The 24,345-nt window shown below is 48.7% G+C and overlaps 1 long non-coding RNA gene across 2 annotated transcripts in view; it reads right to left on the minus strand.

The window, feature by feature from the left end:
* Positions 1–21,127, minus strand: part of LOC125151366 (uncharacterized) — a 90,235-nt gene extending 69,108 nt beyond the window's left edge. For both annotated transcript variants that reach the window (XR_007146738.1, XR_007146737.1), the window contains exons 1-3: positions 21,073–21,127; positions 19,391–19,511; positions 10,691–10,851 (exon numbers count right to left, since the gene is read on the minus strand). This is a non-coding gene — a long non-coding RNA (uncharacterized LOC125151366). The remainder of the gene's footprint in view (positions 1–10,690; positions 10,852–19,390; positions 19,512–21,072) is intronic.
* Between the last annotated feature and the right edge of the window lie 3,218 nt (positions 21,128–24,345).

Consider the following 24,345-nt stretch of genomic DNA (forward strand, 5'->3'; position numbering starts at 1 on the left):
CCCAGCGGACGCTTGGCCTTCAGTCTCGTAGAGGACGCAGCTGAGCGGTGCCCAGATCCTGACCCACGGAAGCCGCGAGAGAATAAATATGTGTTGTTTTAAGCCATGATGTGTAGAGCAGTACTGTTACTCAGCAAAAGATAACCACCAGAGGTATGTGTACCCGTATCCCTGTTTCACAGGGGGAAGATTAAATAAATCACCCGAGTTCCACAGCTAGTAAGAGGTAGGGCTGAGGTGAACACCCAGGATGTCTGGTTCTGGAAGGCTGGCCTTAACCACTCTACTTACTGCCTCTGCTAATACTGCACTGAGTAGTCCATCGGTCATCTCCTTAGGGTGCACACTCCTCTCCTGAGGCCGCAGCCCCCTCCCTTGCAATTCCATTGCCAAGTCCGAGGCATGGAATTCGTGCTGCACAAAGGAAAGAGCACGGACCAATGAGTCACGGACGTTCCTCCCATGGCTTCTGGGCAGGAGCAAAGCTTACCAGCAGGCCAAAGGCTCCAGCTGTCTGGGGCTCTGAATGAGCTCTGCCAGTAACTCAAGCTTCCCCGCACAGAAAGGAGGAAAATGAGTCTGTGGGTGTCACGGAAAGAATCTTGGCACGAAAGTCAGCGCACTTAGGCTCTGACCTCGGCTCTGCCAACCGGGAGGCCGTGGGAACCTGAGGTGGTCACTTAGCATCTCGGGGCCTCTGTCTTCTTATTCCAGGAGGAGGGGTTTTGATCGGATGATTCTCAACGGCTCCAAAAAATTCACCTAATTCTAGGGTACTGTCTTGCTAGGGTATTCTAGGGTACTGTCATTCTAGGGTACTGAATGCCTTCCCCTTCCCTCCGGAACTGAAAGGGCCCTCTTTGTTTCGGCCACCTAAGTTTTGAAAGCCAGGTGACACATTTCTAATGGAGAATAAGCAGGAGAAGAAAGAAAAAAGAAAGAAACAAACAAAGGAACCCCCCCCCCCCCGGGGTCAGAGACACAAGGAAGGACGGAATTCACAGCCAAAAAGGAAGAAATTCCCACCCAGAGCTGTTGGGAGCCCTGAGCCTCTAGCCTGGCTGTTTCTGCCCATCGCCCGTGCCCAGCCGCCAGGGCTCCCGTGCCCACACATTCCCTTGCAGATTGAGTCCCAGCCTGCATATGACAGCCTCATTTTTCACCGACCGCATGCAGTGAATGCTGAACTGTAATCTCTTTTTGCATGCCTCGGTTCCAGATTCATAACTGGAGGAGCCGACCCCGTTGTGTGTGAGCGACCGCTTGTTGGCCACCCCGCCGCGCCGAGCCAGGCGGCCCTGCAATCCTGTGGCTTTCTCCCTGCGTCACACTTTGTCAAAAGGCATCACGAGCTTCACAAAGAAACGGCCCCTGGAAACTCCCCGTTTTCCAATCCTTTTACTATCTAATTGTTCCTCTTCTTCAAGGCTTGGCCATCCTCAGAATAGGCCAGGGTCCCCGCCTGGGCTGTCTCCACTTTCAATGAGAATGCGCTACAAAAGCGAGAGAGGCCCTTCCCACAGCCCTGGGCTGGGCGGTGTTTGCCCTCATTGTCCCAGGTTCTACTTTCTATGCCCCCGGCTGCCTCCAACAGGCCGTCCTACCCTTCCTCCAAGGGGCCAGTCCCTTCCAGCGCTAGGAAAACGTGATCCCATGAGGTAGATGGGCCCTTCGAGAACTCTCCGCTGGCTTCCCATTGCACTTAGAATGACGCCCGCCTCCTTGCCACGAACCTGGGGCCCTGCCTGCCTCCCCCACGTCACCCCCAGCGGACCTCCAGCCCGGGCGCACACCATTTCTCTTTGCGCGAATGTTCTTTGCCCAGATCCTTCCACGGCTGCTTCCTGCTTGACATCAGCCGAGGCAATGGAGGGCGGCAATGTCACCCCGATGCTGTCACGGTCAGTGTTGGGTGTGCACGTGGCTGGATTCTAGACACAGCATCTGAGGCCCCACCTGAGGCTTCTGAGCCCACTCTGCCCAGAGGCAGGTACGACTGGCCCTGCCAGTGACTCGATGGCCCCGGGAGCGGCCACTCATTCGATCCGAGCACCTTCGACGCACAGCTGAGATAACTCTGAGGCACAGGTGTACACTGGGTCCCCAGGTGCCCGCACGGTCACTTGTCTGGCACGACACCCGTTACTGGTTCCCTACTCGGTCTCATTTCCCCCACTCCTCTGCTGGTCTTTTCTGGAATGACCTCTCCAGTCAACCGCTTGCACTCCCATCCTGGTCTCGGAACCTGGTTAGGACATCCATCCAGGTGAAATGACATTCCCTAATCTGTCCCTATTACCTTTTTCTTTTTTAGAGTTTTTTTTTTAAGTTTATTTATTTTTGAGAGACAGAGAGACAGAGAGAGAATGAGCGGAGGAAGGGCAGAGAGAGAGAGAGAGAGAGAGAGAGAGAGAGACAGAGGATCTGAAGCAGGCTCTGTGCTGACAGCAGAAAGCCTGATGTGGGGCTTGAACTCACGAACCGTGAGGTAACAATCTGACCTAAAGTCAGATGTTTAACCGACAGAGCCACCCGGGCGCCGCCCCCCCCCCCCACCCCCCGCCGCCATGACCTTTTTCTATTTTCTTTACGGCTCCTGATATCTGATTTTTTTCTGTTTATCTAGCCACTCACTCTTTTTTGTTTTTAATGTGTATTTATTTATTTTGAGAGAGGAGAGCACAAGCAGGGGGAGGGGCAGAGAGAGAAGAGAGACAGAATCCCAAGCAGGCTCCACGCTGTCAGTGCAGAGCCGACGTGGGGCTCAATCCCACGAACTGAGTCGACATCAGGAGTCAGGTGCTTAACTGACCGAGCGACCCAGGCGCCCCTCATTTACTCTTTTTTTATTGACTCTCTTCGCTACAGAGAGAACCTAAGCTCCACGAGAGGAGAGGGATTCTTTGTTTGTCCCCAGCGTCTGACCGACGCCTGACCCAAAGTAGGTGCTCAATAAATATCTGCTGAGAGACGAGTGAGCTCACGGCTGATTCTGAACTACTTCTTCGTCTGTTCATGGGATTTCCCACTGAAGGCTAGGGTAGCCTACGAAGCCGCCCCACATTTCTGACACCCCCACTAAAAACAAAAAAAACAACAACGTCAAGCCCATGGAGAGGGGGAAATAAGGAAAGTTCTTTCCCAAGCTTCAGAGGTCACTGTCCTATCACTGAGGCACCCAGGGTTCACCATCTCTTCTGGTCACCCAGTCCTGCAGGTTAAGGCCCGACCAGAAAGGACAGTTGGATGGTGTGATAAAAATGGACTTGGTCTTTACGCTCTTGGGACGATACAACTGTCGGAATGCTAGACTCCTGCCTTGAACTGAGGCGGTTTATTCCTGCCACGTGAAAAGCGCATTTTGTCCCAGGTGGCCATCCCTTGTCCTGTGGGAGGTTCTCCGCGGTTAACTGGGTCTTGGGTCTCATTCCACTGAGGAGTGAGCTTGCTTGTCAGGTGGCTGTGCCATCGGGGCTTCCAAGGGACCCTCTCTGTTCTGAATGCCGGCATCACACCACGTGTGGCCTTGTGTGCGTCCATCCCCCGTGGAGGTGGAGAGTGTCTGCAGGGTCGTGTGTTGCTCGTGCCCATTTCTTACCCTTATCCCTTATGCCTGGTGCATCCATCTGACTTCCCCAGATCCGGGGCGCCAAAGACCATCTCTGCTTGTTCACCACTGGGCTTCCGGTGTTTACTATAATTACTATCCACTGTGGACTCTTAGTAAATACACACTGGGTGAATGAATGAATCAACAAATGAATGAATTAGAGTTTTTCCAGAGGAAGGACCACTAAAACCCATTGAAAGAGTCTCTAAAGCTCATTGACATGGAGTAGAATCTTCAGGAGCCCTGGATGAAGAAGGAGGCAGTGACAATGAATGGCCCACTAAGAAAATATCGCGGGGTCAAAGGACAGCCGGTGAAGGGCTTTAAAGGAAAATTTGGGGTTGCCCATGTGTGATTCTGCACAGGCACCCGTGGCTTAGCTATAAACAGATGGACTAATTTCCAGAAAATTCCACCACTAATAGGCTGTCACCAGAGCCGGGTGCTAAAACTCTTTTCTGATCATGAGGGGCATGCCCAGGATCCTCTCTTAAAATACCCAGTGACTAAGGAGACCGGAGGCAACACAAACTGCCCAAAGAGTTGAACAAGGTGATGTATGAGGAGGCGTTCTACAAAGCGTAAATCTCTTTACCCACAGTGTGTTTTTGTGATGATGATAAATATCACTGCTAAGTGTATTCGGTGGATAATTAGTCCCAGACGGTGCCCCATTGGAGAAAAAAAATATATGTGTGGTCAGAAAGCCAGAATGAAATCCACTCAAAATGTAAGTTAGATCATGCTACGACCCTTCTCAAAAGCCTCCGGAGACTTCTGTCCCGCTCAGAGGCAAACTCAAACTCCTTGCCACGGCCCCCAAATCAGACAGGGGACGTCTTTCATGGGGACCTCGATCAGGTCAGTCCTACAGTTGCTTTCCTGTTATTATGTCCTTCGTGTAAAATTCTAAAATCCACATGGAAAGATGCATAACATCACGAATCGCCAAAGAAAAGCAAATCAAAGCGACAAGGAGATAGCACCTCACACCCATTGACATGGCTATTATTAACGTAAACGGAAAATAACACATGTTGGCCATGACCCGGAGAGATTGGGACCCTCGCGCACCGTGGACAGGAGGGTAAGACGGTCCCGCCGCTACGGAAAATAGTATGGTGGTTCCTCAAAGGTGAAAAATAGAACTTCTGTACGATTTGGCAATCCCACTTCTGGGTAGACATATACCCAAAAGAATTTAAAAACGGGGAGTCAAACAGGTATCTGCACTCTGATGTTCACTACAGCATTATTCGCAGTGGACAAGATGTGGAAATGACCTGAATGTCTGCCAACAAATGAACGGAAAAAGGCAATGCGGTATAGACATATGACAGAATGGCGGCCAGCCTCAGACAGGCAGACAGTTCTGATGCACGCTACAATCCGGATGAATCCTGGGGACACCGTGCTGAGTGAAATCAGTCGGTCACGACGTCACTTCTGCGATGTGACCAGATTAGTCAGATCCATAGAGATCTGGTGGAAGGGTGGGCACCAGGGCCTTGGGGAGAGGGGGTGGGGAGTCAGCGTTTAAAAGAGACAGAGCTTTGGGCTGGAAAATGAAAGGAAGTTTTAGGGATGGGTGGTGCTGACTGCTGCACGATCATGTGAAGGCACTTAACGCTACAGAACTGTACTCTTTTGTGAAAAGAAGTTGTGAAACTTCTTGTGGAAGTTTATCTATTTTTGAGGGGGAGGGGAGGGGCACAGAGACGGAGGCAGAGAAAGAATCCCAAGCAGGCTCCACACTCAGTGCAGAGCCCGACGAGGGGTTCCATCTCAGAATCCGTGAGATCATGACCTCAGCCGAACTCAAAAGTTGGACACTCAACCGACTGAGTCACGCAGGCACCCTCCAGAACTGTGCTCTTGAAAAGGGTTAAAATGGGAGCGCCTGGGTGGCTCGGTCGGTTGAGCATCTGACTCTTGATTTGGGCTCAGGTCACGATCTCACAGGTCATGGGATGGAGCCCTGTGTCGGGCTCTGCACTGAACGTGGAGCCTGCTTGGGATTCCCTCTCTCCCACCCTCTCTGCCCCTCCCCCCGCTTGCATTCTCTCAAAAATAAATATTTTTAAAAAGGGTCAAAATGGGAAATTTTACATTATGTGTATTTTTTTTATTTTTTAATTTTTTTAAATGTTTACTTATTTTTGAGACAGAGAGAGACAGACCATGAACGGGGGAGGGGCAGAGAGAGTGGGAGACACAGAATCCAAAGCAGACTCCAGGCTCTGAGCTGTCAGCACAGAGCCCAACGCGGGGCTCAAACTCACGGACCTCGAGATTGTGACCTGAGTTGAAGTCGGATGCTTAACCGACTGAGCCACCCAGGCGCCCCTACATTACGTATATTTTAACACAATTTACAGGAAAGAAAGAACAAGAAAACCCACATGGGTTTCCCCTCACTTCCCTCAGCCTCTGAACATCGAACATCATCCGTCCAAAATGGCGCACCTGACCACACCGCTCACAAAGCACCTCCAATCACTCCCCACCCTGTTACCTTGCTCTCTTTCTCCTCCTAGGCCCCATCCGTGCCTGACCCATTATTACTCAGATCAGTATTGGATTCTGTCTGCCATGTAAGTGCCACAGGGCAAGGCCTATGCTTGGTTCACTGCCATTTCCTCAACAGCTGGAGAGCAACGGACACCTGTAAATATCTATAAAAGAGAGGCATGAGATGCCTCTTTCTAGATGAGGACACTGGAAAAGTGAAGTAACATACATGGTCACACATGAAATAAATGCAAAAACCAGGCCTGGGCCCCAGCCCCAAGCCTGCACCTTCTCCCAACAATGCTGTGTTGTTGTTGATGGTGACGTTCATTCCGGTGTCCCACCTTTTCTCCCTTGAGCGAAATCTCCCCCCAGTTCAAAATCAAGTTGCCTGGCAGCCAAAAATACACGGCTGCATTCATCCACTCAATGTGTACGTGTCAGGCACTGTGCTAGGCGTCAGGATACGGCTGAGGAGAGGAGAACGCAGTTCGGGAAGGTCAGAGCCGCACAGGCCAGGCCCACGGTGGTGAGGACTACCCTTGCCTTGGGGACACAGACCCCGGAGTTCGAGAAATCCTTAGCCAGGTGACAGGAGAAACGGACGCAAGAAGAAGGAAAGGGGGACAGCACGTAATTTGTTATGAATGAAGCTTAAGGAGCAACAGGGAAGCCAAGAAATGAGGGTGACGGTATTTTGATGGATTATTGTCTGAGCAGCTAACTTTCCTTCCCTTTGCTTTCGCTTCTAGTCCCTCCCTCTTCCCTGGAGGCGATTTGCCATAGCTTGGATTCGCAGATCAGACGGGCGTGAGTTCCATTCATGGCTCTGGGACTCAGTTTCCACCTCTGTACAATGGGAATATTTTAATACCGCCCTCACAGGATTATGAGAATTAACAGGAAAAACACGGGGAAAGGTCACTACGCAGTACTCAGTACACAGTAAGCACTTAATACATGCTGGCTTTGTTCTTATCTCGCACTGAATGCTGCATATATCTTTGTAACACATTCTTTAGCCCTTCAGAGTATTTATGGGGTGATTTTTTAATAGAAAAAAAATCTGAAGGAGTTTGTAGAACATTATCTGAAAGTTGACAACAGGTATACAGAATTGAAGGAATCTTCTAGAAACAACTGATTTGTTCAATCTGGCGGAATTTAAAGGTCTTGGGAGGAAACCACTGGGGTGTGGTCAGCATGAGTGACTTCCCAAGTCTGTGCCCAGTAACCTTATGACAGCAGCTTGAAATTGGCCACGAGCAGAGAATCAACACCATAATAATCAACAAATACTACAACTCTGGGCTTTTTTTTTTTAACTTTTTCTCGAAAACTGGCTTATCGGTACCTCGCTGGAACTATAGCACAGGCTTTTCCAAAGTTTTGGAGGTCAGGTTTTTCCAAAATGATTGACCAGGCTCAACCTGGCGGTCCGATCCCATGTGGATGCGACCTGTGTTTACACTGAGGATATTACAACCTAAGACATATGTGCCAAACATGTCTCAGGAGACAGACCAACATCCCTCGGGGCCGCTAAGGGAGGAAGCGATGGGTACACCTACCTCCGTCTTGGGTGGGCACAGAGAAGGCTTCTCAGAAGCAGCAGTATCTACATTAAGTCCTAAAGGACAAGACGTTAGGACATCCCAGGAGCAGGGAGAATGGCCCAGGCAAGTACGTGTTGTGCAAAAGGGGAGAGGCGAGTGGAACCGAGCGTGCTTAGGCAAGCAAAAGTCACTTCGGCACAGAGTATGGGAGGGAAAGTGTGAGCAGGGCCACACGGGCAGGACTGACTGTGCTGGGGTTTTCTCCTCCACGTCATCAGGAGCCACTGGAGAGTTCGAACAGGGAGGGGGTATGACCAGAACTGCCTTTGAAAGCTCTCTGGCTGCAGTATAAGGTTAAGAAAATGTTGGTAGAGGAAGTGCCCGGGCAGCTCAGTCGGTTGAGTGCGCGACTCTTGATTTTGGCCCAGGTCGCGATCCCAGGGTCGTGGCATCGAGCCCCGCATCGGGGTCCACGTTGACAGCGTGGAGCCTGTGTGAGAGTCTCTCTCTCCCTCTCTCTCTCCTTCTGCCCCTCCTCCTCCATTCTTTCTCTCTCTCAAAGATAAAAAGAAAATGTCAGGTGGAGGACTGGCCAAGAGAAGCCGTGGAGAACTGCGGGGAGGAAGCAAGGGGAGTGGTCCAGGTGAGGGAGGAGGAGGGCCTCCGGGCACAGGGTAAGGCAGCTCGGGAAGGAAGGAGGGACGCATCTGAGCGCATTTTTGGTGCGGACCCTCATGACCGCAGGTGTGGCTGAAGAATTTTCGGAGAAGGCAGAGAAGAAACGCAAGTAAGGACGGGAACAGATGTGTGTGACAGCCGTGCCCACGGCTGCATCCTTCACGGCAGAGAAAGGTGGAAACGACCCAAGCATCCATCACCGGAAAAACGGAGACACACAATACTCTGTATGCATGCAATGGAATATTCCTCAGCCTTAAAAAGGAAGGAAATTCTGCCATAGGTGACAACACGGAAGAGCCCTGAGGACATTGCGCTGAGTGAAATAAGCCAGTCATAAAAGCACAAATGCTGCGTGATTCCATGGATGCGAGGCGTAGACAGTAGGTAGATTGATAGAGCCAGAAAGTAGCAAGGAGGCTCCCAGGGGCTGGGGGGATGTGGAGTGCGGAGTTAGCATTTAAGGGGGACGCAGCTTCAGCTTGGGGTGATGAAAACATTCCTGGGGATGAACAGGAGCGATGGTCACCCCACGATGTGAATGTGCTTAACGTCGCCAAAGTGCACACATAAAACTGATGTTTTATGTTACATATCTTTTAGCACAATTAAAAAAAAAAATCGAGGGGAGCGAAGGATCCAGCCCAGCCTTCGGGCTTGCGGGCTGTAGAAGAGAGCGGTGTTCCTGATGGGCCACAAGCCTCCTGACTACCCCTGCCCCGTCCGTTCAGACACCAGCCATAATGATTCTTTCCAGCAAACTGTCAGCTCGTCTGACGGAATGAACTCCACGGACAGATTGTTTGAGCAGCTGTCAGGACCCAGGGGGGTGGGGGGTGGGGCAGGGCGCTAGCTGGGGAGGGCCATGAGGAAACTTTCAGAGGTCATATCTTTCGGAGGTGTTATATCTTGATAAGGGTCTGAGCCATATAATTATATTTTTACAGCTCACCAAACCTTACCCTAGATCTATTCCCTTCTCTGCACGTCAGTTTGACTTCTTGCTCTCGTTAAAGGTGGACGTGCAGGTTGAGAAATTAGAGATGAGATGTACTGATGTCTGCAACTCACTTTGAAAGGGCTTTCAAAATAAGATGAATCAACGTAAACGGAAGGATCCGGGAGGAGACAAAAAGGGCAAACCGTTGGCAACCGTGGGATCTAAGTGGTCGGTACCTGGGGCACCTACAATTCTTTCCATTTTTCTGTATGTTTAAAAACTCTCATGTAAAATGTTGAGAGGAACACAATTACAGTTTTTTAAAAATGTGGTTGTTTTTTTTTAAGCAGTCAATTCTTATAGCACATTGCACAACCAGACAGGTTGTTAGAATTCTATGCCCATTGAGTAGCACCTAGAATAGTGGATTTTTTTTTCCATTTTATTTGAGAGAGAGAGAGAGAGAGAGAGAGAGAGAGACTCTTAAGCAGTCTCCACCCTTAGCACGGAACCCCACATGGGGCTTGATCCCATGACCCTGAGATCATGAGCTGAGCTGAAATCAAGAGTTGGGTGTTCAACCGACTGAGCCATCCAGGTGCCCCTAGAATAGTGGTTCTTAAGCTGTGTTCCCTAGAAGTGTTTCAGGGACTGCCTCTCCTTCAGGAAAAATAGCCCTTCTTCACTATGTTTTATATGTTGTGGATTCTGTGTAAGATTTTTGTCTTTTTTAAAGTTTTCATTATTTATTTACTTATTTATTTAGTGTATTTATTTTGAGACAGAGAGAGAGAGTGTGTGTGTGTGAGCAGGGAAGGGGCAGAGAGGGAGAGAGAGAAAATCCCAAGCAGGCTCTGCACTGTCAGCACAGAGCCCAACGTGGGGCTCGATCCCATGAGCGGTGAGATCACGATCTGAGCCGAAACCAAGAGTTAGACGCTTAACTGACTGAGCCACCCAGGTGCCCCCATTTTCACTATTTAAAAATGTCAACGCATCTCAATACTAACTCATCCGCGTTTGGGACTGGCCAGCCTTCGCTGTGCAAGCCTGTTCCTTACATTGCTGTACCTGGGCATCCTTGGTCTTCAGGCACTAACCGGCCAGCAACACCCCACCCTACCATCGTAACAATGCTAAACGCCCCTGGTACATTTCCCTCTTGGCCCTCGTCCCACCGACTCACCCCTATCTCTTTGGAGTTAGTGCCAAATCTAAGAAACCAAGGTCCACGGGTCTGCCCTCAAGTAGAGAACATTTTCCCACCATTGCACCTTGCCTGTGATGCTCCTTGAGTGTTAACCATGTTACTTGGAACACTGAGACGCTGGTTTCTACCTTCCGCGTTACTCTCCTTAAAAAGAAACGTTCACCCTCCCTCTTTGCAGACCTGACCTGGTGCTCTCTCCTTGGAAACGGATGGCTCCAGATGCTTCCCGGATACTCTCGCATCTTGACTTCAGAAAGAGAATGGCTGCCATGACGTTTGTACATCTGGTCTACACGGCAATCCTGCTTAGCGTTATGAACGATTAAGTTGGCTTTCAGGCAGGCATCTAAAAGCAAAAAATGAAGAAAGACCACAGTGTTTAAAATGCAGGATGAAACCCAAGCAGCGTGCCAAATGTTAAGGGACCCCATCGGCTTAGACTTTTGTCTCACACCCTCCGCTGGGGCGGTGGCCTCGGGAAAGGGCGTCGGTCAGGGGGTGGCTCCACGTACCCCCGACAAGCTCCTTCCACATTGGTTTCTTACACGAGTGTGCAAACGGAAAAGGAACGGAAAGCAAGCTGGGACAGATGTCTAATATCATTAAAGCTGGCTTCCAAAAGAATCCAGATCTCAGTTTGGTATATTAATGCTCTATTTATCTTTAAGCACAGATGGATATTTTTATTAGTATTACTTTGTTTATCTGGTTTCAAGAAAGGTTAGTCCAGGGGGCAGATGCCTCTGTTATGAGCGCACATTCCTGCCGAGGGAGTCAGAAGACAAGAGGAGGCTTTTCGGCAGAACTTTAATTAGAAAAGCCCAAGTTAAAAATGTTGGCAGCTCTCGCCTGGTCTAACGAGTCCAGTTGCAACAACAAACAGAAAGAAAAATAGAACCTTGGCAAGACCCTGACTTCCCAGGTCTCCTCCCCACCAGCTGAAGAGGGGTACGACGCAATGCCATTTCGTCCCCAAGTGTGAAACAGACCATGAAAGGATCCAAATTCTCAGAAAACGGATGTTTTCGTAAGCGGCTGGTTATCGCTGGAGATAATCAACAGCAACAGGTCTGTTATGAACACATGGACCTTCCAGAAGCTTCGGGCTGAGGCAATTTCTATTATGGATTTCATGGCTTTTATTGGACGGCCTGTGTTCCCGGGCCGGGTGGGGGTAAAGAAGGGAATGCCCAGTGTCTCAGCACAATTATTACCTCTAGTTTGTTTTCCGTTGGAGTCGATTTCTTATTAGACTCTCCTTTTAGGGGATTTAAAATGGGATTATGGATCCATATGCCCAGGAAATTTCTTACCCGATTGGATTAGGAGAGTTCATTCGCCTGATGGTTCTCCCAAGAACTGTTACAACGGGCTTTGTTTTGTCACCAAGCTTAAATCTTTACTACTCATCTTTTTTATTCTAGTCCTTTCTCTACCACCCCTCTCTCTACAGCTGCTTGTGCAGGCATGCAAAGGCAAAAAAAGCAAACGTTTTAAAGCCAAGAGTCCGGGTGTAAGAGACAGGTCTGCCTTATAGCAACTGAGCATGAACATACCACTGACTGCTCTCTGGCACAATTTTCCTGCCTCCAAATTGGGAATCATCGTCTCCCGCCCACCTTTTAAAGCTGCTTTGGAGATACGATTCCATCACAATCCTGTGCCAACCCCCCCCCCCCCCCCCCAAAAATCACTCTGCCTCTTGGATCTCATGCTGTTCTCTTTCCTTTATTTAAAAAAAAAATTTAATGTTTATTTATTTTTGGGAGAGAGAGAGAGAGACAGAGACAGAGAGAGAGAGAGAGGAGAGGGCAGAGAGAGAGGGAGGCACAGAATCCGACGCAGGCTCCAGGCTCCGAGCTGTCAGCGCAGAGCCCGACGTGGGGCCCGAACCCATGAACCACGATGAGATCATGACCTGAGCCGAAGTCAGATGGTTTTAGACTGAGCCACCCAGGCGCCCTGCTGCTCTCCCTTTCCAACTGCTCATGCTCGACTTTGCTTAGATTCCTCTCTTCCCCCACATGCTGTGTCCAGCCCCTCTCTCCTTATTTTCATCTTGTCCGGCTCCAATCTCCGTACCCACGTGTGCTGTTACTGCACAGGCCCCCTCGCGAACCTGCCCGCCTTGGTTTCTCCTGTTCACCTGACGCTCACTGATCCAGGTAGGTCTACCTGATCCAGAGAGACGCTCCTGTTCTCCACGGCCGTTCCATGGCCCTGTTTGAAACGTCACCTCTATTTGGTAGGTGTTGCTGCGTATACAACAGGACACAGACTCAGCCAGCTGGTCAAGGATCTCTGGTGTCCAGTCTGACCACCTCCCCCGCCCCCCGCTTTCACCAGAACCTCCCCAAACTTCCTCTTCCTAGCCAAGCTGAGCCCTCGCCCTTCCCTGTGTATTGCTAGTAACATCCATCCACCTTTTGCTCGTTCCTGCAGCCCCTGGAGGAGCTTCGAGCTTCTTCCCGGAGCACCGTTTCTAGTCTCCTCCTGTTCGCGCATCCATCTCTCACGGCTGAGTTCGAGTCCAACCTCCTACTTCAACTCTGTGGACACAGCCCTCCTCTTTACCGCATTACCTGTTCTTCATCATCTGTACCTCTCTTGTTCCACTTACTGTCACCTCCCCCACCGTCTGGTTGGTGCCTACATGCCTGCTGGTATGACAGCGTCCTTGAGGGCAAGTACTGGCTCTGACTGGCTTGTCAGGAAGCCCCACGGTGCCAGGCACAGAGCGGACTCTCTGTAAGGCCACCTTTGAGTCAAGAGTGCCGTTTGGAGCCTGAGCTGGTGCTGTGACACCAGCGTGTTTGGACATGTCTGGCCTTCCCAGGGCCAAGGTGCACAGACACCGGAGGAGCCCTCTGGGAAATCGCCCATCCTGGGGGAGAAAAGGCGAGCAGAGAAGCTTGGCCCCCTCACAAAGCCTTAGTCATGGTGGCCGGGGCTTGGGTTTCAAGGGGGCCATAATGTCTGCCTTTCAGCTTTGTCTCCTCGCCCAAGACCTGTTTACTGAAAAAAATTAAAAAAATAAAAAAATCGAGAAGGCTTTTCTGGAAGGCACATAGAGCAATTTAAAGGTCTCTGTTGGGGCGCCTGGGTGGCTCAGTTGTCGGCTCAGGTCACGATCTCACAGTTTGTGGGTTTGAGCCCCAAGTCAGGCTCTGTGCTGACAGCTCGGAGCCTGGAGCCTGCTTCGGATTCTGCGTCCTCTTCTCTCTCTGCCCCTTCCCTGCTCGCACTCTGTCTCTCTCTTTCTCTTTCAAAAATAAACATTAAAAAAATGTAAAAAAAAAAAAAAAGAAAAAAAATTTGTTTTTTTAAAGCCTCTGTTAAAACACTGGAAGTGGAGGAGTTACTGCCCTGACTCCACAGAAGGAAAAATGCCTTTGGTACTGGAGGGCCCCCGAGGACACGGGGCCGTTGCTTTGGGGCCTTAAAAACGCAGCTCGTTCGGGGCGCCTGGGTGGCTCAGTCGGTTGAGCGTCCGACTTCGCTCAGGTCACGATCTCACGGTCCATGAGTTCGAGCCCCGCATCAGGCTCTGTGCTGACAGCTCAGAGCCTGGAGCCTGCTTCAGATTCTGTGTCTCCCTCTCTCTCTGGCCCTCCCCCTGTTCATGCTCTGTCTCTCTCTGTCTCAAAAATAAATAAATGTTAAAAAAAAAAATTAAAAAAAAAAACGCAGCTCGTCAGAACCGAACCCCAATGGGGCCAGCAGAAAAGACATCATCAGCATCATCATCATCATGCAGATGATGCAAAGAACTAACCATCTACCTCCAAAGACCCCCGGAAGTACTCAGGGGAGGGCCAGGAATTGCAGAGGTGAAAGAGCCTGGCAAATCACAGGTACGGCTGAGAGCAAGAGAACAGTGCAGATCACACGTGGCCAGAATGAGCAGGTGAGAGAGTTCAAGGTGATGTACACGAAAGAACCGTTCGGAGCACATACGATGGGGATGTCAGGACGGACTGGGTCTGCAGGTTTCTCCCGGCTACACGAACACGGTCTCACAGTCTCGTCACTCTAAAATTAACCTGTCTCCCGACACCTCGCTCCCCTCTTCCATTGGATTTTTTTCTTCATCTTTCCCTCCCCTACGTGTTACATCTATTTGCATCATCCCTGTGAGGCTGCTACAAATGAATCCGTTGAGCCATGGGAACTCATGTGACCAGTCCCAAGAACCTTTTGTTTGTCATTGCAAACACCCGCTATCAGATATGAACAATGACGGTGGGGGGTGGGGGGCGCGGGGGACCCATGATGTATGTGCCTGGAGTTTGGGAACCGGCTGAAAAGGTAGCGGGGAGAGGAAGGAGCCTGGAAAGATAGACTTTCCTGCATAACCGTTCCTCATTTCTCATGCCTGATGATTATTAATTACATTTGTGCATTGATACAATTTGCCGGTTTTCTGAAGAGGCGAATTGAGCTTAGTCATTTTGGCATTTTTAAATGTAAATGAAAAATCACCCGGTGCTCCGAGCCAGGAGCGAGAAAGATAAATAACACCAGGAAGCTGGTCGTTGCCCGTCTGTCATAAAATTTCATTAGTTTTGACAGCTTGTACAACATAAGCAATGAATGAATGCTAACTACACTTCCTTGTCTGTCCGCTTCCAGAAGTCACCGGCACTGCACAGACCAGAGGGGTACCACCTGCCAGGGTGTCGCGAGGAAGGACACAGGGGCCTCCGTGAGCCCCACAAGGGCCCCAGGACATCCTCCTTGGGTAGTAGGCTCCTAACTTCCCTGTCCATGTGGGATGACTCTCGCGTAGGACTCCTTCGTTAACAAATAACTTCTCGATGCTTCCATGGGCCAGGTGCAGCTCTGAGTGCGTGCAGGTAAGTGCATCCACGGTGAGAAGTGCCAGGGGGGAAGCATGTCAGGGAAAGCAGAGAGGAGGTCCCTGCCCTTGGCTGCCTGAGGGATGCCAGCAAGCTTTCTGACCACGGAAGCCATGAGGGCATTCAGGCCCCCCCCCAAACGGTGATGGCCCGGGAGTCCTGAGTCTCTTGGGATGACTGACATAGAGGCACTTCTGCTTTCTGTTCCCTCTCTTCCTTCCTTAAACAATTCAGCCATAAAGCCGTTGGGTGGGGCAGAATAAAAGTCAGCATCTCTGCAGGAAGGAAAAGGACACACGGTGGCCCAAGGGTATCAGAGTCCAAGAAGGGTAACAGGAGTGTCCCTGCAAAGTGACGGCCTGGCTGGGGGGGGGGGGGGGGGGCTCTGAGCCTGATGGTGGGTGTTAGGGACCCAGCAGGACGAGGAAGACATATATGTATGCCAGCAGCCAGCGTGGGGACTCAGGGTCAAAGCTGGAAGAGGGTGTCCCCGTAGAAGGTCAGCCAGGGAAGGGGAATCAGCCACAGCAGGGTGAGGAGAGCATCCGCTAGGGCAGTTTGGCATGGGGACTCCAAGCCCCAACGAGGCAAGGAGAAAACTGCCACAAAGGGGTGTCAGAGCTCCAGCGGGGTGAGGAGGGCATCCACAGGGATGCTCTGCGGAAGGGGCAAATGGTCACATACAAAAGCATTGGTCAAATGAGCAAACAAATTAAGGTAATGGGAGTCTGCCTTCTAACTGTCAGAGAAAGGAGGTATACATACGGGGAAAGGGAGAAGGCGAGAATAAACCCTGTGCTGTTGGACTGGAATTGGAGAGATCAGAGTAGACACGTCGTTTCCAATCCATAGAGATAGACACTGAAATAAATACAAATGAATATACACACTCCCTTGCTGTGCCGTTGAGAGCCTGGGAACAAGAACACCCAATAAATGCAACTGTCTTTCTCACGGGTGTGGTGGAGCTGGTAATATAAAAGCTTAGAGAAGCCTGTGATATCTTTACCACCATAAAGGGAGAGCCTGCCTGGGAGTAAAACAGAGGAGAAGGAGAGCAAAGAGGGATCCTGATAACATTATTTGAAGCCCTGGATCCAGCCATGCCTGAAGCTTATCTTGTAACTGAACACAATTCTTTCTTTTTTCTTTCTTTTCCTCCCTTTTCTTTTCTTTCTTTCTTTCTTTCTTTCTTTCTTTCTTTCTTTCTTTCTTTTCCTTCCTTCCTTCCTTTCTTCTTTCTCCTTCCTTCCTTTTTCTTCTTCCTTTCTTTCATTTTTCTTCCTTCCTTCCTTTCTTCCTTCTTCCTTCCTTCCTTTTTTCTTTCTTTTTTCTTTCCTTTCTTTTTCCTTCCCTCCTCCCCTCCTTCCTTCCTTCTTCCATTCCTTCCTTCCTTCTTCCCTTCCTTCCTTCCTTCCTTCCTTCCTTCCTTCCTTCCTTCCTGTAGGGTTAGTTGAATTGTTGGCACTTGAAGTGAAAGGTTTTATTAATACTCTCAAAAAATTCCTGATGATTGGTCTCCATGGAATCACAACCTCAGATATTCCAGGCATCCTACTTTTTAAAAGGCATTTGTATATCCATGTTGTCATTTATTTAACAAACATTTATTGGGTGCCTCCTAAATGCCAGACACAATTCTGGTTTCTTAGGATACACCAGTGAAGGAAAACTGACAAGAATCTCTGACCTGTGGGATTGACATTCTAATGGAGCAAGACGGAAAATAAACAACAGACAATAACTCAATAAATAGAGGAGTATAAATGCTGTGGTGTGGGGGCCGGGGAGGAGAAAAAGAAACGGTAGAGCATGGTAAGGGGGAGACAGACATTCCAGCACAGAAAGTGGGATCTGCAGTTTTAAATCGAATAGGCAGGGTAGAACACAGTGAGAAGGTCACACCTGAGCAAAACCTGGAAAATGAGGGGGTTAGAACATATCGGGGATGGAGGGGAAACTGCCAGGGCAAAGGTCCTGAGGCAGAACTGGGTCTGGTGTGTTCAAGGAACAGACAGGAGTCACTGTGGCCAGAGTGGCTTCAGGAGAGAGTGATTGGGGTCATAAAGGGAAACACTGGGGGACCAGGTGAGACCTTAAAGGTGTTTCAAACAGTCAGCTTTGACTCTAAGTGAAAGGAGTCATAAAATCATATCATATTAAGCAGAAAATTAGGTGGTCTTAGGTATCAAAGGATCACTCCGGTTGTTAACCTAAGAGTGAACGGTTAGAGCAGGGTGAGGAGGGTAAGAGCAGAGAGAACAGGTAGAAGGAACCCCGGGGAGGGAGGCTGGTGGTTCAGGCCAAAGTAATTCCAGGGAAGAGGGGAGTCGAAAATAATTCTAGGGTTTGGGGGCGCCTGGGTGGCTCAGTCGGTTAAGCATCCAACTCTTGATTTCGGCTCCGGTCATGATCTCACGGTTCGTGAGTTCAAAACCGCATCGGGCTGACAGTGCAAAGCCTGCTTGGGATTCTGTCTCTCTCTCTCTCTCTCTCTCTCTCTCTCTCTCTCTCTCTGCCCCTCCCCTGCTTGCTCTCTGGCTCTCTCTCAAAATAAATAAAAATAAACTTTAAAAATATAATTCCAGGGTTTTGTGCTTGAGCAGCTATAATGAGGAGCTAAATGGGAAATGCCACAGGAGGAGAGATTTACGGGCAGAAGATCAGGAGATCAGTTCTGGACAAGCTGGGCTGGAAAAGTCTCTTAGACATCTGAGCACAGATGCTGGGTAGCCATTACATAGAAGAAGCTAGAGTTCCAGAGATGAATTAGGACCATTTTAACGTCTGCAAACTTTTACAAAATTAGTTTATATTTAACAGTGCATTGGAGGATCAGTTTCTAAGTGCAATGCCATAAAGATCTGGCCAGAAGATCGTAAAACCTTCGCTTGGGATTTCCAGTTCTGTTGTCTTTACGGTGCCTTTCTCTAGGCTGGGGGTTCTGAGTGTGGTCTGGCCACCCCGGGGGAACCTGAGATCCTTTCAAGGTAGATGAGAATTATTTTCATAATAATAGCAAGGCATTATTCACCTTTTTCCATTCCTGTTCATTCCTGAGCTCACAGTGGAGGTCTCCAGAGACTACATGTGATTTGAAATTGAATGCAGGGGTAGGTAGATATGAGCACATTGCTGTCTTCTGCGAAGCTGTGATATTGTGATATAATAAGAAATGTTTATTTGGGGGAGTTGCCTGGATGGCTCAGTGGGTTACGCATCTGACTCTTGAGTTCGGCTCAGGTCATGATCTCACAATTCCTGAGTTCAAGCCCCGCGTCGGGCTCTGTACTGACAGCACGGAGCCTGCTTGGGATTCTCTCTCTTTCCCTCTCTCTCTGCCCCTCCCCACTTGTCTCCCGTCTTAAAATAAATAAATAAACTTAAAAGAAAAAAAGAAAGAAAGAAATATATATTTGGTCTTTGTCCCTGGTTCCTGGCATAGGGTATTTTAAAACCCCGAGAGATAGGAGTGAAAAGAGCCTCCGACGTATTCATGAAGAGCCCTTTTCAACCTTATCTGTGTTTGTGCTGATAAGGTGGCTCTTGGTGTCCCCAGAGTTTCAGGATGGGGGCTGGTAGGAGAGGGGTCAACCGCATGATGACAGGGAAGGGAGCGGGGCTGGAAAGTGAGCTCATCACCAACAGCCAATGTTTTAATTAACCGTGGCTGCTTAACGAAATCTCTGTAAAAACCCCTGAACTACAAGGTTTGGAGAACTTCCGAGTTGGAGCTGCCGGGGCAGTGGGAGGGGGTGGTGAGCTCACAGAGGGCAAGGGAGTTCGGTGCACCTGCCCCTGCGCCTCTCCCCACGTGTCTCCTCCATTTGGTCGTTCATTTGTATCCTTTATGATTAACCAATAAACCCTGGCACTGTCTTTCCCGGAGTTCTGGGAGCCATTCTACCAAATGATCAGACCTGAAGAGGGGGTCATGGGAACCAATTGACAGCCAATCGGTCAGAAGTGAGAGAGGCCCGTGGTCTGTGGCCGGCATCTGAAGCACCGGACCGACGACAGACTCACCTGTGTCTCTGGAGGTCAGAGGTGTGGTCCACTAGGGTGACAGGATCCTCCTTAGAAGCTCCATGGGCAGGCACTTGCGGTCCCGGAGGCGGGCCCTGTTCATCCAGACCGGGCCTGTCACCTAGAGAGAGAATCTTCTTCACTCTTGGCTGTTTGTGGTGAGGTCATCTGGACCTCCCGTGTTCACCAACCCCCCTGCCCCCAGCATTTTCCCCACACCACTGTGGGCTTGTTGCCATAAAAGCATTGTCTTGCTTCCTCTCCAGAACTTTCCACGTATACAGTGATCATTTTGTAAATCACGCATATCCAACACACATGCACGCACGCGCGCGCACACACACACACACACACACACACACACACACACAGGCTGGATGTAGAGGAGATCCAGATCTAAAATCGAAAAACTTAAGAAAAACAGAAATGCTGACTTTGACCTTGAAATGTCAGGATGAACTCTATGAAATAATACAACATATAAAAACTTGTCTCTGCCCCTGGTTCCTGGCACAGGGCTCCAAAAACCCTTGTAATTCCCTGGGTGATAAGGGTGTCTTCTGTTCCAATGAGGGGACGCTCGGTGGGTTCCGGAATGGCTTTGGGATGGGGCTGGGGGCCAGAATGACCAAGCCAGGATTAAAAGCTTCGAACTGTCGGCCCCATCTTCCAGCCCTGGGCAAGGGGAGAAGGGCTGGAGATTGAGTTAATGATCCATGATGTGCCTGCATAATAAAAACTCTGTCAAAATCCTGAAAGTACAGGGTCTGGAAATGCCAGGTGGGTAAACACATCGACACGCGATTAGAATTCTTTCACTTGTGGTACTTCTGGATCTTGCCCTATGTATCCCTTCATCTGGCTTTTATTCCCACCCTTTGTAATACCCTATATTAAAAAAAAAATTAAACATATCTCCCTGAGTTCTGTGAGCCCTCCCCGCAAATTGTCAAATACAAAGAGCTGATTGTGGGAAGTCCTATTTATAGCTGGTCAGTCAGAGGTACAGGTGGTGACCCAAGACTTAACGGCTGGTGTCTGAAATGGGGCGGGGCAAGTCCCGTGGGACTGAGCCCTTAACTTGTGGGATCTAATGCTGAGTCCCGGTGGATAGTGTCCGAACCGAAATTCGGTGCATTATGGGACATCCAGCTGGTGCTGCAGAGAATCGAGGGACGCATGGGTTTTCCAGAGGCACTTGAGTAAGTGAGTAATAGAGAAACATAGGGTGTGTTCTTCCCAGACTAGCCCATTGGGCGTGCGTGTGTGTGTGTGTGTGTGTGTGTGTGTGTGTGTGTATTTCCCCCAGTTCTGTTCTCTGAGAACTTGCAACATTTTTACCGGAGAAGCAAAGTGCAAGCAGTGCCCAGGCGTTGATTTCTAAAACCCATTATTCACTAACAGAAATCAGGGTTCCTTGGAGAACTGGTCGGAGCAGGGGCCTGCAAGGTGAGCCTACAAAATGTCACTGTGTCAGAAAGCAAAGAAGGGTTCTGCCCCGTGGGGTTGTGCAAAAAGTTCACAGGAACTGCTTGGAGATGCTCCCACTGCCCCTATTAAGCATGATTTGAGCATCGTTGCACCCGAGTAAACAAAACCCCACGATGCTATACTGTTAATAATAGAGAAGAAAAGAAAAATTGTTTTTGGCTTAGATAATAAAAAATATGATGAAGGGGCACCTGGGTGGCTCAGTCGGTTGAGTGTCTGACTTCGGCTCAGGTCATGATCTCACGGTCCGTGAATTCGAGCCCCGCGTTGGGCTCTGTGCTGACAGTTCGGAGCCTGGAGCCTGTTTCGGATTCTGTGTCTCCCTCTCTCTCTGACCCTTCCCCATTCATGCTCTGTTTCTGTCTCAAAAATAAACGTTAAAAAAGATTTTTAAAATATGATGAAGAAACCACAAAACAACGAATGTTGCACAAATCTGGATAGTGGGAAAGGAGGCGGCGGGAGGGGGGGGTGACGAGTGGTTAACACAATTCACTCTACACGTGCGATGGAAAGTTTCCATGGGTATCTTATTTTTTTAAGAAACAAACAAAAAGCGAAAGGAAGTAATGACTTGAATCTGCTACAAGGTAAATGTAAAAATCCACCCCCCCAAAAAGGCTACAAAGATGAAAAATCAAAATCAGTTACCTATAGTTGATGGCATTACAAATGATTTTAAATTCTCTTCCTTATGCCTTTCCCCCCCTAATTTTCTACAATAAATATTACTCTAGTAACATGAAGGAAACAAAGCTATATGTAACCTACTGACACATAGAATGTGCACAATGCTAGCCGAACCTACATAGAGTAGCACAAGGTGGTACGTATCACTCTTTTTTTTTTATTTTTTTTATGTTTTATTTACTTCTGAGAGCAAGAGAGACAGAGCATGAGCAGGGGAGGGGCAGAGAGAGAGAGGGAGACACTATCTGAAACTATCACTCTTTTATGATTTAATTATATGCATTTCTATTTTTTTCTTACATCTATCTTTCCTCCCTTCTCTCTTTCATTTTCAAAGACATATTGTAGAGTCAAAAAAAACTTAATTACTGATGGCTAGATTGGGCACAACTCTGATTAATGCACTGAACACTAGTTTATAAAGGTCTGGATTTCATCTCTAAAACAATATTCAAGAAGAAGATATGAAAGTGTATGAGATTGGACAGCCAACTAATGAGACAAATTCTTTTTTTTCAATAGCAAAATATATCTGGAACTCCTCTCGAGTTCTTAAGAGTTGAAGTCACATTTCCTAAGGAGCTTCAGTAACATAAATCTTTCAGTTCTGAGGATGAATTTCATTTCTGGAACCAACCAAAAGTCATCCAGAGCCAAGTATGATGAATAAGGTGGTCGATCAGGCGGGAAACTATTTTGGGGTTTACAAAGTGAGGTGCAATTAGAGTGATGAAATCAAAAATATAAACTAGCTCGGAAGTAATTCCACAGTGGAATTCTTAAAGCACTTTGAGGCACTTTGGTCCAAGTGAGTACTTTGAAAGAATATTCATTTATTGTCATCATTTCCTATCCTTTCTCTCACCAAAGGAGGGCATGAGAGTCACGAACGTCCCCCAAGGGGATCCCCTCACTCGGCACAACTTCGTGTCCTCTCTCACTCTACAAGATGGTCTGAAATCCTCTCCTTTCCTCTCCTAACAGAACCGAGTTCAACCATCTGGAGTGGTCAAACTCCTCCACGTTTCATTTTAGTTTTGGAGCCGGCATCTTGACCTCTCTAGGCAGAATCATTAGATAATGATTTCACACCTTCCATTCTCTGACCTTCTTAGTCTTAGCAACAAAGAGATGTTCTGGAGATACAACGATCTCTTCTGGGAACAAGTCTCTGGGTTGGGTTAATCTCCTCCTCAGATGAATTTTTGCTCCTGGGGCCACCTTTCGCCTAGAGTCTTCTCTCTGTGGAGCTGGAACCTGGGGACCAGGAGAGCCTGCACCATTCACATCAGAAAGTGCCTCTTCCCAGCTTTTGACCCAGCATTTCTTTTCTATATTAGAAATCCCAGGCCACCAGTATCTCAGGGGACTCATTCCAACAGGATGCTCTGAGGCAGAGAGGAGAGGGCGGTAGAAGGGGACCCGACAATGCCAGTCCTATACTCTTCCAGATTCTCAACAAGAAGGTAAACTAGGGGCCTGCGGTGTGGCTGAGCTGGACAGGTCATGATCTCACGGTTCACGGGTTCGAGCCCCGTGTCGGGCTCTTTGCTGATAGCTCGGAGCCTGGAGCCTGCTTCGGATTCTGTGTCTCCCTCTCTCTCTGCTCCTCCCCTACGTGTGCTCTGCCTCTCTCTCTCTCTCTCTCTCTTTCTCAAAAATAAATATTAAAAGAATTCTTAAAAATAAAATAAAAAATAAACTTCTCAAGGCAGAATTTCATGACAACAGCAGGTTGACACAAGACAAATAAATCCCAGCCTGAAAAATTCAGTGAAGCCTTTAAAAAAAAAAATCAAGTTTCAAAAAATAAAAAGAGTGGGTGAGGAGCATAAGATTGTGAAAGCCACCTTGACTGCACATTTCCTTAACCAGACTCTGTATGCACTGTTGATTGAACTTGGTTCTAATTTCAGCAGACAGTATTAATTTCAAAGGCTCTCTTTTTTGTCAAGCTGAGTTTATAAACACAGCTATTTGCTAATAAATGTGACCTTTAAAACATGTTACTCTCCACACAGACTTACTCTGTGTCCAGCTGAGGGGTGGGGGGAAGGTGGGTATGGCAGGGAAGACCTGGAGAAAAGTCCGGAACGAACCATACACAGCCTCTCCTCAACCACTCAGACCTTTAACAGACCTCCACTGCTTCCATTTCTCAACAAATTTCTTTTTAATCCCTTGGGTATTTCCCACGCGGAAGGTGCTAGGTGAGGATAGCAAAGATACAGAAATTAATGGGACACAGTCATTGTCTTTAATGCATGCACAGCCATAAGACACCCACACGAAACAATTATCAATTATGGTGGCGTTTGAGAAGTCCAGTATATAAGGTCATAAAGTTACACTTCGAAGGGGAAGAGATCAGCTTTAAAGACGTGAAAGTGAATCCTGGAAACATAGTGAGCTTCCTGGACATCATTCCAAGGCAAGCACGCAGTGTGACTACGGCTAAGAAGCAGAGGGGACTGAATTAATATTGATACCTAATGTGTACAAGGCAGTCTGCCACCTCTCAAGGCAAATTAATTAATTAACTAATTAATTAAGGCAAGCTTGATCAGAGCACGTTGTTTGGTTACTTGGAGGGGGAAGGGGAGGTTCATAAGTTCAAACAGCTGTGGTATCCAAAACTGCATAAAGCAGGAAAAAATAATGGATCATGCTATAATCAAATACCACTTGAAGGACTGCAGAGCCATTCAAAAGCATTATCTGTGGTCTGCGACCCAAAATATGGGGGGGGGGGAGAGTGAGAGGTAAGGCTGGGA

Source organism: Prionailurus viverrinus, chromosome E1 (genome assembly GCF_022837055.1).
Source record: "Prionailurus viverrinus isolate Anna chromosome E1, UM_Priviv_1.0, whole genome shotgun sequence".
NCBI classification, from domain to species: Eukaryota; Metazoa; Chordata; class Mammalia; order Carnivora; family Felidae; genus Prionailurus; species Prionailurus viverrinus.